At 36.4% G+C, this 13,625-nt stretch overlaps 1 non-coding gene across 1 annotated transcript; it reads left to right on the top strand.

The window, feature by feature from the left end:
* Positions 1 to 13,551: 13,551 nt before the first annotated feature.
* Positions 13,552 to 13,625, top strand: TRNAN-GUU (transfer RNA asparagine (anticodon GUU)). The gene has a single exon. It is a non-coding gene; the product is annotated as a tRNA-Asn (tRNA).

The raw sequence follows: 13,625 nt of genomic DNA, 5'->3' as shown, positions 1-13,625 counted from the left end.
TCTATTTACAGACATGCAATAAAGACACGGTGAAAAAGAAAACCCAAAAACAGACTGAGGCTTTTAATTTGTCTTTCACTACAGAGCTGGTAAAATATATAAGAGTTCTAAATACGATTGTGCACCTCTTTGGACAACTTACAAACACAATTCTTATACTCCAAATGATATGGGACCATATATAGGAAACAAAACCACGTTACATGCAATATGCATGAGTTAAAGATCATATATGCGTCTTAAATCTCCTAACAAATACGACACATGTTTGCACAAGTTAATTTCATTTTTTTGTTTAAAATGGGACAACTGGTGGCAAGCCACGGTTATCTACCTTTCCAGGGTCGGAAAGACTCACAGAGGCATTTCAGCCTCCCCTGGCCACATGTCTGGCTTTCACACTAGCAGCGGGTTTCGAACTTGAGACCTCTAATTTTTAGTTTTAAGGAAGCCTCGTAATTCGTCATTTACTATTGGACCACGAGCTCGTGGTTGTAAGTCCATTAAACCAAACTCAATATTGCAAACTCTCATTTACAAAAAAAAAAGAAAAAAAAAAAAGAATAGAATGTTAGGGTGCCAAGAGGACGAGAGATTTTTCAGTGTGACCGTCACACAAGGTGATACACCATGTGTCCTTATATAAATGGTGAGTTATGTGTGTTAAAAGATTAATAACTTAAAAATTAAAATTTTCCACCCCTTGCATAAAAACACGTGGTCTACCATCCGTGTTCCTGTCACAACTAAAATTTTCTCCAAGAGGACGGGTTGCGTCAAACATAGAAACTCTCAAATAGTTGACGAACCAAAGTAGCATTTTTGTTGCTTATTAATTAATTATAAGATAAATAAAAAACAAAATGCCCTACTATATAACAACAAATAAAAACGGAATTATGACAACATAACTAAAATTTAACTGAAACAAACAAAAATAAACATCTTCAACTTGTTTATAAGTTGATGCAGACAATGAATCATGTTTTCAATCTTCTTCTTCTGACTCTAAAGAGATTTATGGGTGCTAGACTGCAACCTTATATAGAGAAGCTGCCTGCTTTGAGCATTTACCATGGAGAAATGGTGCTAGTTTGAATGTATGTGCGGGTGCTGCTTCCGAAAGTCTGCTAGATTCTATCATAATCTGTTTTTCGCAAATTAAACGTATTCTTAATCATAAGAAAACAAATCAAATTTGTATTATTATTTTTTAATTTTATCTACAAATTGGGTCTGAAGTGTCTGGTAGCAATGTTTGGATGGTAAAAGATATAACTAAAATTGCAATGCCGGAAGTTGCAACTTAATCGATAAAAGTGAATGGTAGATTGATTTTTATTTTTATTTTTTTTTTTGAAAAAAGTAAATGTTAGTTTACCTTTTCAGAATTTTTTTTGAGGAAAAAAAAAAGAAAACAAAAATAACAAAACCTTGAGGGCAACTACTACTTAAGAGTCAAACTGAATCGTCTACCTTGCAAATGTCGGCACCACATGTAACCAGACACGTTAAGAATTAAGTTTGACGCTCAAAGTTAGCTTAAGGACATTAGCTGTAAAGTTTGCTTCTTTAATGGTTGCACTTCAGTAAAAAAATAACTAGAATTCCAAAATCTTTCAAACTATCGTTTTCTCTCTATAAAGGAGTCAACAAAAGAGTGTTAATGTGACTTCATCGTAACCGTTCAAATAGGAGGTGAGAGAAGAAAAGGAAAAAAAGAGGGGAGATGATCCTACTCCTTGTAAAAATCAGGCATGCTGCAGCCAATGATTTCGGACAATTTTTGAACCGTTGATGCATATGTGGGTCAGAATACATGAATTATATATCTAATTTCAATAAGGGGTGTGATATTTATACATCTCTTTTTACTTCTCACACACTCTTCTAATTTTCGACTGTCGGATAAGATGAATTGAAGAAGATCAACGGACAAAAATTAACAAGGGATGTGTGAGAAGTAAAAAAGGGTGTGTGCAAGGCCGGCCCTAAGATTTTGGGGGCCCTGTGCGAGACTTCAAGGGAGGCCCTTAATAAGTATAGAATTTTGGTTGATATGTTTTCTTTTACATTTTAATTTTTATGATTATTTATAGATTGAGTTAAAGAAAACATTTCGTGCTGTGGTTAGATATCTATTTGCTGTGTAAAAGAAAAAAATTTGGTGCTGTGTTTTTGGGTTCGAAACTCTTTATTTTAGAGGGTCTAACATTTTGTTGCTATGTTTACTTTTACATTTAATTATGATCACATATAATTGAGATGATGTAAGGAAAAAACAAATCTTAGTGTGGCGGTTAGGTACCTATTTACATCCCCTATATTTTTGGGTTTGAAACACCATGCCTTAAATTAAACAAAATTAAAACAGAACTCATTCTTCTAAATACCAAAACAATTAAAATAAAACATTAAATAAACACCATGCTTTTAAATACCCAAAAAATTAACATAAAACACACAAAAAAAGGCGCTAGGTAGAGTCGACCCCAGTTTCATGGACATGGATTATGGATAAGAAGCAAAAGACAATTGGGCTATGAGAAAACTTTGGTACATCATTGCTAATTTAAAAACTTATACTACGTCTACAGGTAAAATAAAATCGTAATTGGGGGCCTTGTACGGTGGCACCACTTGCACACCCTCAAGGCCGGCTCTGGGTGTGTGGATAGCACACCCCTTTCAATAAAATCTATTAGAACATGGAATTAACGGGTGTTGCAGTCCTATTGGATTAGAAATGTGATTGTATAAATCCTAGTAGATATGGAAATGTATCTTATATTTTTATTAGGAGTTGATTACCTATTAAATGTTGTAATCCTAAAGGGAAGGGTTTTTACCTATTATACTACTATAAATAAAGGCATAATGGGGTGGTATAGTGAAGGATGATTTAGTGAAAACATGTTCATTTGAATAACATCTATAGCATGCATTTAACAATTAAAAGGCGGAATCATGCTTGCATGCATTCAAAAACAAAACATTAACCATGAAATTCAAAGCCTAGTAGATTGGTGAACCAAGACTCAACTCAAATCAAAGTGAGTTGAGAAATTTATACCTTTGTAGATTCCTCTTTGCATAAGCAAAGGCTAATCACCCAAGGAGAGGGCCTTCATTCCTTGCATCTTAGATCTATGGATTTGGATGGATGAAATGGTTCTCCAAGTTCTCAAAATAGAGAACCTCTAAGTCTCCACACCAAGGTAAGATTAATGAAGAAATGAGTGACCTTGGAGGAGAAAGATTACTAGCTAATCCCTCCAAGGGGGCCGGTCTCTTTAGAGAGAAAGGAGAGCTTTGTGTTCTCTCCAATTTCCTAAAAGAAACCCTTAAATGAATTTTGGCTATAAAGTCATATTTATACCTTAATTCATTGGAGTGACAAACTTGTAAATAAGTCCAAAACCCACTCCATCTCTAAATGGCCGGCTATAGGGATTCATTGGGCTATTTAGGCCTTTGTGAATCATTATTCATTAAGTTGTCATACAACTTAAGTCAATGGACTTGACGTTCGAAGCCCATTGGGCCTTAAGGTCCAAAACTATCCTGAGGTCTTTAACGAACTTATTCGTTTGATTAATTAACATATTAATTAATCTTTGCCATAAATAATTAAACCATTTAATTATTCTTACTCATCTCCGTTGTTTCTTCAATCTCTACCTTACACGGTGTACGATCCATTAGGTTCCTTTTAGCGAGGTAGTGGGCGATTAAAACTCTTTCAAATCGATTGTGAATTGAAACTTACTTTCAATTCTCCCTTTAGTGTTTATACACGTTTAGGGCTTCCACAAACCAAGAGTGACACCTAGCAGCATATCATGGTTACCCAAGCTAATCAGAAGAGGTAGAGAACCTATTCAGTTTAGGATTACAAATGCAATACGGTCTTTCTCTAATACAATACTCTTGACCACATTGTTTGGTTTGATAGTTTATTCATGTCTACTATCCAATGTAATTCATGTGCTTATATGATTACCTTGAATGTGATTTGGAACGACTTTCCTAAATCTCATTCATTCTCTGGCCAGAGATTCTTAATCATATCATAGAGTATTCTCCCACAAACGGTTTGAAGGTTAGAGATCCCTTGTTGCGCATTCACTTGCCTCCATAGTTAAGTGGCTTAACCCCAACTATGCCGTGGACACCCTTCTGATGGAGTGACTTTTGACATAATCAAAGATCAAGGACTTAACCACAAGACAACTATGATGCCTCAGGTCAAAGGACTACTTTGCATTATCCCAACCATGAGTTCTCATGTGACATGAATATGAGAACTCTTCGTTGATCGTGTTCAGTGAACTCATTCTCTATTGAGCACCTACGTACTTGTCTTGATGTCACACACACCAATGACTCGAGACTAGTCACTCTCCCTGAGAGAAGAGACACAGCACGTACTGATCTTAACGGACTGTCAATGCCCAATTGACAATCCTATGATCAGGAACGTTTAGGATGTGTCTACGAAAGAATTGTCTCATGAATCTAACTTCTTTAGATCGCATTCTCCCAATCACATATTCCTTGGACTTATCGTTTAAGCGTATAACATTTATATGAGACGGCTCAAACAATAATCTTTGCCCTTGATATTAAACTAGATTAGTTTAACATGTGAAATGTCCGTAAAGTATCATCATATGATTGGTTTTAGGGCACATTTCCAACATATAGAACACACCTCACAATTACACATCTTTCTTCTTTTCTCTATGATGCACCTTCTCTCTCTATATGGTCTCCATAATTGTTTAGTAAATTATGCCTACAACATGTTATCAGCACGCTCTTGACACTGCGCTAAAGAGAGTTTATTCTTCAATTAGAGGAGTATTACGTTTTAATAATTCTTTTTATGATTAATTTATTGAATTGATCTATAAGCTATTAATTAATTAATTAATTTTTTTTTGTGTTGAACGTGATACAACCCATTGGAGATGCAATTCCGGTTTTTTTGAGAATGATCTTTTACAAATTCAAAGGCTTTTGTTGTTTTCTGCCAATCAAGTACGCTTAAAATAAAGTAAGATATTTGAAACAACCTTGAAGCATGAAATCATTCCCCATGATGCATGAACCCCCTATGTTTATATTTTCCTTCCGATATATATATTGTATATGTTCATATATTTGTCAATATATATATATATATATTTGTTTCATGCATTACGCAATTATATTTGCTATGTGGAATTTGTGAGTCAAAGAATTGAAAAAAATTAGAAGCAATTAGGGTTTTTTCAAACCCTAGAGTTGAAAAAAAAAAGGAATTGGACATGGTGCGGCACTCCTACCACACAATCACTGTGAACGCAGCAACCAGGCCTTGGCTTGGAATCAACCTCGACAGGGCCTGAAGCCCCAAGCCTAATCTCGCTGCCTTGGTTTGACTGCCAACAAGCTTATACTTGCTGAGCCTTATGGTCACCTTGGCCTGTAGCCATTAAACCAGCCCTATTGGCTGGCTCCCTTCCCAGGTTGCACACCACAACCTTCTTGGTTGCTAGGCTTGTGCCACAGCTCAATGGACCCAGCTTTAGCCTCGATTAAGCCCCGTGTGATCCAAACCCTCAAGCCAGCCTTTGATGGGCTTGCTTTCCCACACACACCTAAGGCTGGTTTTCGCTAGGCCTTACCCTGTGCCCTTCCTTCGGCCCAACATTGAAACCCAGTTGCGGTTGGGGTTTCTCCCACATCCTCGTGGCCTGCAACCCACTCTCGAGGCCCTTTAGGGCCTTGCCTTTTACTCAAGGCACCTAACCTGAGCCCAATTATTTTTTGGGACAATATTTTTTTCAACCCAAATGCTATTATTTTAGCATTCTAAATAATTTTAACCCGAATTTTATAATTATTTTTGCTTCTACGATCGACCCCAAATGGTTCCGATTTATTGAATTAATTAAAAGTAACATGCAGTCCATTAATCTGATAATGAATCCAAAATTATTAACCTGAAGATCACTTTTGGACATTAACGATTCAATAATTTATTTCTTTTCTTTGAATCGTGACATACTTTTATCTTAACGAAACTCTCACACTTGAGTTCCCGAAGAACCTCAAATCCACTACACTTAATCAACATATTGCATTATGTGTTCTTGCAAGAACCTCTCTTTTATGAACTAAACTTTCATAAACTAAATTGAACCTGTAGTTTCAAATTTAGTGCCTTTGAAACCCGAAGATTTCATAAAACAATACACCCATGAATACTCGACGTTTTTCATGAAAATCATGTCTTAGAACTTGAATGTTCTAACTTTGATGCTTATGGATGACTCCTTCCCATAACACCAATTACATTCTTGTTCCCTCCAATTTAATGGATTGTTGAACCGTTCGATTTTCTTGATTTGAATGTTTCTAATAGAAACCACTTTATGTGGGGTACAAGACGTGAATCTCCATGTGACTATTAAGAAGCTAAGAAACCATTGAAGCCAACAATTGCAAGGATGAGCTGAATAAGCCTTCGCCATGATCTTCATTCAAAGCCTTATGCCCGAAGAATTACAAATGGAAATACCTCCCGAACGAGGATTCTATGGCTCTTTGGCTCGCTCCTACAGATCGTCTGATCATGCAAGACATTGCTTGAAGCACACCATGATTACGTCCATGAATGAGTACAATTCTGAAGTTTATAAATCCGATCGAATTTTGACTGGAGAATACTTTTCTCGTCCTTCCATGTTTCTAACTCGCCCTTGAAGCAGCCATGTAGAAAGCAAAAGTTTTCCAAATTCTCGGATCTGATTACTACCACAAACATATGGTAGAATCAGGGCTGCCAAGGTGTGGCATTATGCTCGAAGCATAATCCTTGGCACCTAAGACCTAAAACTTTAAGCATAAGGGAAAATATTTTAGAACCTCAACCCTGCAGAATCTACTTCAGTATCGATGGAATAGATCATTGGTTATGCACCTGTTTGTGCCTCTACCAATGTCGTTGAGGAGTACCATTCTCGTAGTTAATATGTAAGATTGATTTTGCTCCACCAAACATCGTTGGAAGAGCAGAATTTTGATATGGATGACCTTGTTGGCCAAATCCTCTCAGTAAACCATTTACTTTGTGAACATTTTTTCATGTTCTTGGATTCAAGTTTGGTGTATGTTTTACTTATTGATAATCTTATTGATATTTTCCTCGAATATGAGTTAATTGAATCATGTTTCTTAATACATGTGACCGATTCAATTAAACACGTGATTAGGTAGAAATGTGGGGAAGTTAGTTGTCTGGATGAATGTGTACTACGCACACTAACTTTACACTTAAATCACATCTTTAACAACACCTTCAGGTCTATCCAACCTGATTAAGAGCATTGGCATGCTCCTCGTTGTATGAATGGTACTGCATCACCATTTAAGGGACTTTAAATTCTCCATGTCGTTAAGTTTTTAAGGATATTCAAGAGAACAATGATCATAAGTGAAACTACTGATGAAAATAGAGTGGAATATCTTTGCACCACCTTCAAAAATTAGCCTGAAGCTTTGATTTGGGGCCAATGAGTTGTCTCTCAACTGGGAATACACCACATGTGGCCACCCTGAAGCTTGGTGATTGAGCAGTTTACCTGCTTTGGTACGACCATTTGAGACACTTAGGTGGACATGATGTTACGGCGCATCTCCTAACCCGAAGTAAGGATCTTGTGCCTACAAACACACTTTGCCTAGCCTGCTCATTAGGAAAATTGATTTCTATATCATTCCTAGCAAAGATAGGAAACAACTCCCTTTTCACAGTGGATTCAAGGGAATATACGTGGACTAATCCAACCAACATGTAGACCATATAAATACTTATGGTTTTGATTGATGAATCGAAAAACTGGTCACATGTTTATCCACACACATTACTGTTAAACCTCATGGCCGATTAAGGGTTCACCACCCTACTTATCCCTTAAAGTCCAAAAAACTGGATAATGCCTGAGAGTTTATATCGATGGTTTTCGATAAAGTATTGCATATATTTTGGGTTTATAATTGATCATCAAATTCCCATGTTTACCTCAAATAGCCTTGCCTAGCGATCATAAAGCGCAATTTAAATGATCGCCTGGATTTTGGTAAATGTACTAAGTTTTTGGTTTTTGACTAGGGTTATGCAATCTTGTACGCAACTATGTTGGTTCGCCTTGAGGCTTATTGACACCAAACCTATATGATGTCACAGTTGGTTACTGGGTAAGAACTTAACGATTTTCGTATTTACGCATTTAGGTGTGTATTCCATGTGCCAAGTTGCACTGCCGCAACGTACCAACATGGGTCCTCAAAGAAGGATGGGAATCTTTGTCGATTATGATTCTCCTTCACACTAGCTCTCTTCAAGCTCTTGCATGCGATCTCTTTACCGCTCATTTACGGGTTGTCACTTTAACAAGATAATCTTCGTGCCGTTAGGAGGAGATAAGAATGTCAACGTTCCTGGAGAACGGTGCAAATCTGTGTGGACGATGCCCACTATGTTTCATCTCGATCCCTATACCACACAAGTGTGATAAGCAAGTGCGATGAATTCTAGCTTTCAGAATGTTGCCCCAAACGCATTCCTTTGATCTAGCTAAAGTGACGAGATCATATACCAGCTGCAAACATGCCTGCAAAGATAGAAGTACTTAATGAACGTCGAGTCAACATCCCTGAAGGGTATGCCGCCCTTGTTGGACGGTTTGGACGCCCCTGTTGGACGGTCTGCTACACCAGCGAATAGCCAATCAATCTGTCTTGGCTTGGAGCACGACAGATCATTCGGTTCGTAGGATTCACTTCCCTAGAAGAGGAAGACACGGCACAACAATGAATCTAAACTTGATCGCTACCTCAAATCATTTTCATTTCATGAGATTAATCCGGATTACTCTCAAGACTTGAAGTTCTTGGTCCAGTATACTAGTTTGGATGAGCTATGGAATTGAAATGAGATAACCATCAATGATGTTTTCACTTATATGGTAGCTACTGACATAAATGAAAAACAACAATATTGAACCGTGTTCCGTTGATTAAGTGACAACGTAGAACTAATTGGATAACTGAAATTACAATCCAAGTCAAATTCCTTACCAAAGTGTGTATTGGACCAGTCGTTCCTACACTGCCCAAGGTAACCCTATTGTGTTCCAAGTGGGAAAGGAAGCATTATGAGATGAATGAAATAGTACAATATGATGCAATCCTTATGGCTCAAGGTTTCTCTCAAAACATCATGTGATTGATACCAGCATTATGAAATGTGGTTAGTGTTTCTTCATGGGATATAGATACGGAGATTTACATGTAAGTTCCCGAAGAATTACATGGACTGGTTCAAATAGTTCTAAAACCACGGAACACCTTCTTAACTTGTTTGAGGCGTTCACTTACAATCCGATGGATGTGGTATATCCGTCTAAGTGATTATTTGATCAGTTAGGGATATGAATTATGCCCTTACGTGTTAAACTATGAAGTCTTATTTTGAATTGCTAGAGTTACAGTTTATGTCGTTAACACAAATCTCACTAAGACTCTGGAAGAGCTTAAGAAAACTACCTTGCACCTGAAGATGGAATTTAGGATGAATGATCTTAGGAAAACTCGTTTATGCCTTGACCTGAAGTTGAAGCATTGTTCTGATGGTATTTTGGTCTACCAGTCAAACTACACCCCGAATGTGTTACATTTGAGTATACCTATGATTGTTTATACATTATATGCAAATGAGACCCTTAAAGAGGTTATGGAATTCGAAATTCCATATCTAAGTTCAACTTTGACTTCGTTGTATTTAGCTCATTGTATTTAAACAGGACATCTCATTCGCTGTTGATCTATTGGTAAAGATGCAGCACCGCGCCTACATGCAACCATTAAATTGGTATTAAATACTACCCTAAAGGTACTACGAATTTGGGTAAATCCTAACATATCTCGAGCGGATCAAACCCCCTGATCCTCAGAATGATGTTTGCCTTGTTTGTTATGCTAACGTTGGTTAGTTATCAAACCCGCACAAAGTAAAACCCCCAAATGGTTATGTCTTTACCGTTAAGGATATCGCAATATCTTAAAGGTTCAAGATGTGACCTTAGTTACGAAACCTTCGAATCGTTCCAAGACTCACCTCACTTAACTATGCCACAAGTGAAACATGGTTAGGAGTTCTTGTTGAGCATATTCAAAGTACTTGCTGTGTTTTTCATCCATCGTTGAGTCCCAATGACGATCCATGAAGACAATGCCGCATGTATCAACCCAACCAAGCTATGATACATCAACGAAGTCAACGCCAAGACATATTACGTCCACATCTACATCAGCAAAGCATCAGGAGATTGAAGTCATGCGAGCCGATCCCAAACAACCTTGCTGATCTCTACACGACATCACTGCCGAAGTCAACCTTCTAGAAGCTTGTCCGAGGGATTGGTATGCCTAACTATCATATGCAATGTTTGTAATTCTCATTTGAAAGTTATGTCAAACTTAGAGAGAGTATCCAGAAGTATACTCACTTGATCTTAATGTACTCTTTTCCTCTACGATTAGGAGCATTTTTCCCACTGGATTTTTGCTACCTAACTAGGTTTTAACGAGGCACCCATCCTAGGCTGATCATACCCTTGTGAGCTGTTCTACTTGCATCCAAAAGACGTATAGTTTTGACTTAATGCAACTTCTCACTTTTCTCCTTAGTCTATGGGTTTTTCTCCTACCTTGGGTTTTACCATAGCAAGGTTTTTTTTTTGTGAGTTTTACTTTTTATGCATTCTTCCGTTGATACGAGACTCGCATTCACTTATTGTGCCGACGACTTCATCAACTATACTTACTTCATCGTTGAAGACTTGACGCACCATTTACTTGAGTATTTACACACTCAAGGGGGAGTGTTGCAGTCCTATTAGATTAGGAATGTGATTGTGTAAATCCTAGTACATATGGTAATGTATCTTATATTCCTATTAGGAGTTGATTACCTATTAAATGTTGTAATCTTAAAGGGAAATGTTTTTACCTATCCTACTACTATAAATAAAGGCACAATAAGGTGGAATAGAACACACCTCACAATTACACATCTCTCTTCATCTCTCTATGCTGCACCTTCTCTCTCTATATGGCCTCTATAATTGTTCAATAAATTATGACTACAACAACGGGTACTTAATTTGTCAAGATTTTTTTACAAGACCCAATTTCTTTCTTAAGTCTACTCGAATTCAATTAGACTATACGTCAGTCACTCAATGTCCTGAAAGCTCACCAATTTCTCTTGTTGTATTATGCACATTTTTTTTTTAATTCTTCATGATCATATAGGCTTCTCACTTTCGGTTATCTTGATTTTATTTCTTTCACTTTTCTCCTAAACAAAAGAATTATAATTAAAAAGGGTAGAAAGTGTTGGAAAAATTCCCACTGATGCGTAGTGCTACTTTTGACAAGATACGATTTAAGAGCAAATTCGTCTTATGCTCTGTCTTAGTACACGGGTACTTATTTCATTAGACATTAAATTTGTGTGCTCACACCAAAGAAAACCTTGTACACAATTAATAATTTTCTATACGACAATATGTTTATGCTAAAGAGTGGAGGGAGGGAGGAAGAAATTGATTACTAACTCGTCATTTACAAAATTTGGACATAAGATCTTTTATTTACAAGTGAATAGAAATGTTATTAGACCTTAGTACTAAGTACTTAGAGCTAATACCACATTAATTCAATACAAAGGCAGAGCCATAAAGAGACAAGGATTGTCCAAGGCCCATCATGACTTTTTTTTTTTTTTTTTTTTACATAGAAAAGTTTAGTGCAATGCTTATGATTTTTAAGGTTTTTTCATAGACTCAAAGCTCCAATCCGACGTTTTTACTTTAATTTTTTTCACCGGGTTTGATTGGAGGTTGAGTTCAGGCAATTTGTTTCTTGTGAGCTATGAGGAGGGAGAGAGGGTGGAACTCAAAGAGGCTTGGGATTTAAGTTTAAGGAAGAGGATGATGAGGACAATACCATACCAGACCCAAACGATAGTGGTCGGTTAGTCATCACATGATAGAGTAATTTTTGTAAGATTAGGAGAGTGTTTCAAATTGAGACTTTTAAGCCTCCTCTAAGCTAAAATTTTGACTTTGCCACTAATTGTACATAAGGGTATTATCTTACCTCTTATGGTGACTATACAAGTTGTTTTAAGTTTGTATGAGAGAGTTTTTTTTTTGTTTTGTTTTGTTTTGTTAAGATCATGTATGAATATAGGATTGCTTTATAGCAATGGTGTATACATAATTATTCTCGAATTCTTGGCTCTAATCGTCTTTAGCGAACACCTAACATTGTGCTTATCTTTGCCGTGCATAAATTAATGACAACTAACCTGTACATCAACATAATTTTAAGAATAAATTGTAGCAACGGTCTCTCAACTTTAACTCAATTTGAGAAATGGTTCCTTAACTAAAAATTCATTACTATATTGGTCCCTCAACTCATCAAAACGTGCAACTATGGTTCCTCAACTAAAAACTCATTACCAATGGTCCCTCAACTTTAATCCAATTAGAGAAATTATCCTTCAACTTTAACCTAATTGTAACAATGGTATTTTCAACATAATTCATTTTGACAAAATTCTGACGAAATTGATGAAAATAACCATAGCTACACGTTTTGATGAGTTAAAAGATCAATGGTAATGAATTTTTAGTTGAGAGACCATTACTCTAATTTGATTAAAGTTGAGAGGTCATTGCTACAATTTATTCTAATTTTAATGTTTGAAAAAAAATACATAATTTTAAAGGAAAACTAATGAAAATGTCTTTAAAACTTTGAGTTTTAACGAAAATGACAAAATAAAGGATAAAGTGAATAGTACTAGAATTGATTGTTTAGAATAAAAATGTGATTTTTCGTTAAAGTCAGTACCGGAAACTTTTTGTTAAGTGAACAGTACCGGAAATTTTTCGTTAAAGTTCTCTAATTTTAATGTAGCTCCTTTGCAATTTTAATTCATGATTGAGACAAGACAAACCCATATACCAAACACAATGCTAGGTCTGCTTACCTTGGTGATTTTTAATGATACACTTTGATGTATGAGATATATCGGTGTTTAAACAATTAGATCAAGAATGTCAAAATTTTGCCTTCAAATATATTGAACCCAGATCCTCTCTGAATCTTAAAAATCAGAGCCTGAGGATTACATGATCCGGACCGTTGAAATTTGATCAAATAACTACAATTATTATAACTTTTAGAGAGGCCCCCTGTTTGTAATAGTTGAATCAAATTTCAACGGTCATGATCATTTGATCCTTAGGCTTAGACTTTTTAGATCCGGAGAGGATCTGGGTACTAATATATTAGTGTACGTCAGGTGTCTTACGGAATTTTTCACTTGCGGGTTAAAAAAGTAAATAAGTGGTGTTCTAAATTTCTGTCTTGGTTAAGATATAACATTATATGAAAATAAAATCTGGAATATGTCATCAAGAAGCTGGAATAGCTCAGTTGGCTAGAGCGTGTGGCTGTTAACCACAAGGTCGGAGGTTCGAGCCCTCCTTCTAGCG

The sequence above is a fragment of the Malus sylvestris genome, chromosome 7 (assembly GCF_916048215.2).
Source record: "Malus sylvestris chromosome 7, drMalSylv7.2, whole genome shotgun sequence".
In the NCBI taxonomy this organism is placed as follows: domain Eukaryota; kingdom Viridiplantae; phylum Streptophyta; class Magnoliopsida; order Rosales; family Rosaceae; genus Malus; species Malus sylvestris.
Note: the sequence above shows the minus strand (reverse complement) of the source record. Positions and strands in the feature narration are given on the sequence as shown.